Source organism: Papaver somniferum, chromosome 11, assembly GCF_003573695.1.
Source record: "Papaver somniferum cultivar HN1 chromosome 11, ASM357369v1, whole genome shotgun sequence".
NCBI classification, from domain to species: Eukaryota; Viridiplantae; Streptophyta; class Magnoliopsida; order Ranunculales; family Papaveraceae; genus Papaver; species Papaver somniferum.
In genome coordinates, this window is record NC_039368.1 from 15,099,079 (window position 1) to 15,106,450 (window position 7,372).

Here is a 7,372-nt window from a genome sequence, read left to right on the forward strand (position 1 = left end):
CGAAGAACATCTAAAACATCCTTGCCGGGGTGACCAAGGCGGCTATTCCAAATATCTGGCGAACAGACAGCAAGAGAAATGGGGGAAGACTGGGACGATATGTGAGGTGGCACGGCAGAGTTGGTGATAGGGTAGAGCTCCCCGGAACTATTACATCGAAGGATGGTCTTCCTCGAACTCATATCCTTCACAGAAAAACCAGACGGATCAAACTCAACAGACACACGATTATCAGTGGTGAACTTACGAACGTAAAACAAGTTTTTGATAATATCAGGAACAACAAGGGTATTTTTGAGTTTAAGAGTACGAGAAGGAAGGGTTATGAACTTAGTTCCACTAGAAGTAACTGGAATACTATTGCCATTGCCAACTAAGATAGACCGTACATTGATGTAATTGAAAACTTTATGTAAAGTACCTGTATCAGCAGTAAGGTGCGAGGTAGCACCAGTGTCCATATATAAAGCATCATCAGGTGGATGTAAGTGCATGAAGTTATATGCCTCAGCAATGTGTATGGGATGCAGTAGTTCAGTCGATGGAGTAATGTAAGCATGACCATGATTCTGTCCAGGAGAGCATCCACGGGAGTTGTTATTTCGCGAGTTCACATCAGGAGGCCTATGAGATGACTGCAAGTGAGAGACAGATGGATAGGGTCATGAGAGTATTGTGCACGTCTTATCTCCTCAGTACGCAGTTGGGATCGAGCAGCATCGAACGTGGTCATGGACCGTTGGATGAAGGATACCACGGTGTTGTACTCCTCCGGAAAACCATTAACCAATTGGATAACCAGGCGTTTATCGTTCATTAGAAAATCAAGGTCACTCAATTGATCGGACAGTGATTTAAGTTAATCACAACAATCATCAACACTAGCACAATCATAAAACTTGAGATTGACAAACTTACTTTCAAGATTTGGTAGAATCTCCTCAGGCTAATTAAGGAAACATAATAATATAAAGTCTATTAAATACGTTGGTAGAATGTAGCTCAGTTTCAATATTGATGAAATAAATGCTGGGCTTTAAATCAGGGATTGTCTCGATTTTTCGCTCTGGTGGAGTACTGTATAGAGCATCATTTGTGTCGTATTGGATGATGCGTATTTTTATTAGAGTAGGTGTTGATATTATACTTTTAATCTAACAGTATCTATTTGTGTCAGATTTGTATCAGTCTAGTGCTAATCTAAAACCAGAAAAATCATGTGAATGTTTAGACTCTGCATAAATTTTCACATCGATTTGAAAAAACAAATTTTTTCTTTATATGATTCCAACTTCCAACTGTTAGAATATGGGCATCTAACTCAAAACCAATTGGTGATGAGTGGAGAGGTTCAAAGGATTATATACTGCAGGATTTTAGATAACCCATATAATGTGGGACTAATAATCTCAACACGCCCCCTCATGTGTAGCCTCATTGGGTCTAACACGTGGACAATAAATCGGGTGACACAGAGTAAAAGAACGGGCCGGTCAATGACTCGTCGTAAGTATCTGTTGTAGTAATTCGATTGCGGTAAATAAGGATTCGATGCTCGGTCTTGAATAGATTTATAAGCAAAAATATATACAAAATTGTCACTGGATCAAGAGATACCGGGACTCAGCATGATGCATAAGAATTGGTGAAATAGATTCTGTCCAGGAGAGCATCCACGGGAGTTGTTATTGTCACTGGATCAAGAGATATCTTCTCTTACTTTGCCAAAAATAGATTTTGTAAGTATTATATGTAAATCATAAGCATGATGCATCAAGAATCTCATGGATTAAGCATACATCATCAGACAAAATCACAAATAATCAATAAAATTCATAATTCCATTCATAATAGTGCAAATAGTCATAAAAGAATTAAATAAAATTACTCATGCATAAAGAATGGTTTCCTCCATCATCCCAGTATTGGGGTTTAGCTACTCATAATAATCATGTTCTCAAAATACATACTTGATGCTCAAAATATGATTAAAAGAGTGAAAAATATAAAACAGTGGTTCTGTGACCCACAAAATTCGTCCAGAAAGAAACGATACCAGTGAGCTGCAGTAAAACAACGACACCCAGCTGCTGCTGTTGACGCTGCAGAAAATAAGACTGCTCTGAGCAGTCCGTTCTTCGTGTTCTTCAAGGTTTGTTAATGGCAGCAGCAGCAGCAGGTACAATTCCTGCAACTCCTCCTGCGCCTCTCTGCTGGCCTCCCAATCGACCCCTAACTCTTCCTCCCCCTTTATGAGACTTGTATCCTCCTTTATATACTACCCAGATCCATAAATCTCGAGAAATATTTTCTTTTTTTCTCCCTGCCAAGTTACGGTTTTTCTTTTCTACACGGCTGCTGACCCTTTCCAAACTCTCGTACGCGTCTTCTGTTGTTACAAAACTTTCCCAAGATATAAGGGAATCGAATAAGAGAAGATATCTTCCCTAATCCTCCACGTAATCTCCAAAATTATCTCCACAGCAGACCCGTGAAAACATCACCTCTGTTTTGCTTGATATCGACGATTCAGCCCAATATGCTCGACCCAAACGCACACATAAACCCTGTTTGGTCCACTAAAGTCCATCCCAATCGAGTTTGGCAATTGAATCTCCATAAAACACGTCCAACAATTCGAACCCTAAACTGCCAGAGTTGAAAACCAATTTCCCGCCAAAATTATGTTTTAAACGTGAAGAAGAAGGGTGCCCCCCTATCCAGCTCCGGTGTCCCTTTAGCAGCTGTCTGGAAATGGGTCACCCCTTAGTAATTAGGTTACCCCTTATCCAAAATTGAGGGTCCGTATAGTGAGTTTTCTGGGACATTTTCCGCACTTTTTCGGGTTCCTCCGAGGTATTTCTGAGGTGCTTCCGGTACTCTATCAACGGAGGTCCAAACGCCGCATTTTCAGCCAATTTCGCCGCAAAACCTTATTCTTCTAAAAACACCTACAAATAAATAAAATAACCAAATAAGTATAGAATCGAGCACTAACACTATATACAATTGAGATATATTAGACACATAAATGCGTCTATCAGTATCCTGCTCTGATACCATGTTAGAATATGGGCATCCAACTCAAAACCAATTGGCAATGAGTGGAAAGTCCCTAAGGATTATAAACCGCAGGATCTAAGATTTTTCAAGCGATGTGGGACTAATAATCTCAACACGCCCCCTCACGTGTAGCCTCGTTGGGTCTAACACGTGGACAATAAATCGGGTGACGGGGAGTAAAGGTGCGGTCAAATGAGTCGACACAAATTATCTGATACCATGTTAGAATACGGTCATCCAACTCAAAACCAATTGGCGATGAGTGGAGAGGCCCAAAGGATTATAAACCGCATGATCTTAGATAACACATACAATGTGGGACTGATAATCTCAACACCAACGTTTAAAATGAAGCTGCCGGAAAAGTTAGGGAGGTGGGGTGTGAATATGAAGAACTGAACAAAGAAAATTATTTTCCAGAGAGTAGTGATGCATGTTGAATCATCTCATAGCATAAACAACAGTCAATCTGACAACTTCTCGTCTCACTAGTCATTTTATTTGAGAGATCATTATTCACTTTTGTAATGTTTCAGGGGTTTGTTTCGAATTCTTTTTCCCATGCGAAAATGACCGGTGGTGGTTGTAGTGCGAACCTAGTTCAGATGACAGCCATGCACAATAGTGAAAGCTACAATGCATCGACTAAATCGGAGGCAAGGGAGAAGAAGCAAAAGAGAGACAAAATTAAAAGTCTCTACGCTCATCGTTCTGCATCAGTCTAACCAACTAAAGGAAAAAACTATCATGTTTTAGTTAGAACCGTTTAGTTCAGATGCAACTAATTAAACTATCATATAGCTTATTACATTGTACTATGATATAACACAACAACCTTATTTTCCAAAAAAAAAATCTACAAATCTCCCAATTAACTATTTCCTGGTAGAGTACAAATTGTGCACTAGAAAACATAAACAAAAATGTACAAGTTTGCCATTCAAAAAAAAAAAAAAAAAGAACGCCGATCAAAAAATGTACTTACAAGTTTATCAATTTAATCCTTAACTACTCCCACTTCAATTTGTAACTCATTGTTTAATGATCTTTTTTCTTCAGAAAATAGACTATTTAGTTAAAAGGGTATTTCTCCTGTGTCAAATGGACGGGTAAACATTTCACCTGGGTCAAATGGACAAGAGAATCTTTTAACCGAAACTGACATAAATATCCCTAGTTTCTCTTTCTATTACCACTCCCACTTAGAAATCTCTTTTCTCTACCATCGACAACACCGACACAACCACCTCCATCATCAATATCTTCCATTTCTCTACATCGTGAACTACAACCACCATCACCGACAATAAACCAATCACCACCACCATTATCGACAAAAACCACAAGCACCACCTGAAAAAGCGGGGTCTAACAACCACACCCAATATTTATCTTAGTAATCTGTATGGACAAACTCCAATATACTTTCTAAAGAATCAACTAGACAGTTAGACTCAATCAATAGAAAAGTATATCAACGAGTTTATATATCAATCTCTCGATTTGATCTATACTCAAGCAAATAGAAATCTGCGAGTCTTTATCAAAGAGAGATAACTTGGATGGTACCAAAGACCAATATCCAAATGTCAATCAATTTAAATCAACAACCAAAAGGTCGGATATTCTAATTGATTGAACAACGCACAACCTGTGATATTTCAATTATATAACAAAATATAATGCGGAAAGAAATAACACAGACACCAAAATTTTGTTAACGAGGAAACCGCAAATGTAGAAAAAACCCTGGGACCTAGTCCAGATTGAACACACACTGTATTAAGCCGCTACATACACTAGCCTACTCCAAACTAACTTCGGTCTGGACTGTAGTTGAACCCCAACCAATCTCACACTGATCCAAGGTACAGTTATGCTCCTACTCTCTGATCCCAGAGGCATACTACGTACTTGATTCCCTTAGCTGATCTCACCCACAACTAAGAGTTGCTACGACCCAAAGTCGAAGACTTTAATAAAAAAATTTGTATCACACAGAAAAGTCTATGATAATAAATAAATCCGTCTCCCACGAATATACCTATGAGTTTTGTTCCGTCTTTTGATAAATCAAGGTGAACAGGAACCAATTGATAATCCATACTTATATTCCCGAAGAACAGCCTAGTATTATCAATCACCTCACAATAATCTTAATCGACGCAGCGGAAAAAGATATTGTGGAATCACAAACGATGAGACGAAGATGTTTGTGATTACTTTTTATCTTGCCTATCGGAGATAAAAATATCAAGTCAATTATTACAATTGTAATCGTATGATAGAAACATCAAGATCAAATCACACAACTACAAGAAAAGTAGTATCGGTCTGGCTTCACAATCCCAATGAAGTCTTTAAGTCGTTAACCTGGTTTAGAAGATAAAACTAAAGGTTAAAGGAGAATCGACTCTAGCTTAGCACAACTAATATCACACAGAATGTGTGGGGATTAGGTTTCCCAGTTGCTAGAGTTCTCCCTTATATAGTTTTTCAAATCAGGGTTTGCAATCAATGTTAGCTTGGTAACAAAGCATTCAATATTCACCGTTAGTTGAACACCTGATATAGATTCAAGCTAATATTTATCAACCGTTAAATCGAAAACATAGCTTGTTATACACAAATGAAATGCACGTTCCTGGGCTTATGTAACCGTACCCAAACTTGTACATTAGTTGGTGCAACAATAGTTAACCAAATGGTTATCCATATGATCACTTTCATATCAACCATATTCTTCTTCACCATAACTAGTTCAAATGACTCAAATGTACTAGTTAGAGAGTTCTTCAATTGCAAGAAATATTATGTACTACACAAGACACAATTGAAGCAAAAACGATTTGATTCACATGAATCGGTTCATGAACTCTATAGCCACGGTTTGCAATTGCATTCCTTAGTTTATAAAGATAAGTTCACTAAACATCGTTTTTAGACATAACCTACTCAAGTTCGCGGACTGGGTTCGCGGAATTATGTTCCCGGATGGAGTTCACAAAATCTAGCTGAAATTCTCGGGTTTGAGAACTTCACCAGTTCGCGGACTAGGTTCACGGACTTAGCTCACGCACTTCTCCGGTTCACTTGATCAACAAAGTTCGCAAACTTCGGTTCAAGCAATAAGGACTTATACATATATGTGTTTCCACAACAATGCTTATATCCTCCAAATGGTTATATAGTCTAAACTCTCATTTTAATCATTGAAACATTCTCAGAGAACGTTATATAGTTGTTATTCACAAACCATTTTTCGTCAGAATAATTTTCAAAATGATCGAAACATAACATGACTTTCGTCACTAGGTAAAGATGAACTTGGCTAAAGCGAAAGCTTTACCAACACATATTTCGAGAAATAGATAGGCGAGATAAACTCGGCTCAAAATACCAAATGTGTATAATCTAAGTCTATATAGCAAAATGACTTTTGTCTCAAGATAGGAGATAAATAGACTTCTGAGTGATATATAAGTTCAAGTCTCCACATACCTTTTAGTCGATGAAGATCCACCAGTTCCTTGAGTAGTCCTTCGTCTTGTATGATGATTACCATGGAGTTCTTGAGCTCAACTACACTTTCTATCCTAGTCCGAGACCTTAGCTATAGTAGATTATAAATCAAGACTTATAGTTTTGATCACTAACATTGACAAACATGCTTGAGATAGCAACGCATGTGAATTCGACCGAGCAATGCTCTAACAATCTCCTCCTTTGTCAATTTTAGTGAAAAAACTATCAATACATATGGAATACAAAAAATATATAAATAAAATTTTGTACCTCCTATTCCACATGCCTAATCTTCAACATTAATTGAAATCTTTGTCACTCCCAAGTACTCCAATGATACCAAAGGTCGTAAGTTTAGCATCATCGTTGTTGAAAATCCGTAGCTATAACAACGAGAAAACAAGAGTTCTCAATCATTGTTATACAGTGTCATAGTATCATTATACAACGTCAAAGTTCAATTGTATCACAACTTTAACAACAATACTGTGGTGATATGTCACTCCTCCTTAGTCAATACTCCATCTCACATGGAAACCGCTCCCCCTTACATAATGATCCGAAAATCATATGTATTTGTAGTGTGAACTACATATTAATTCTCCTCCTTTTTGTCAATAAAATTGGCAAAGGTGCAAGAACGAGAACCCAATGAAATTTCCGAAAGAGACATTTCATGACTAAAAGAAAGCATATATCATCTTATTTAGATGCAATCATAAAGCCGAAGCTAAATGCATTCATCAAGGAGTTTATTAAGATACAAGATAACCCCTAAAATATT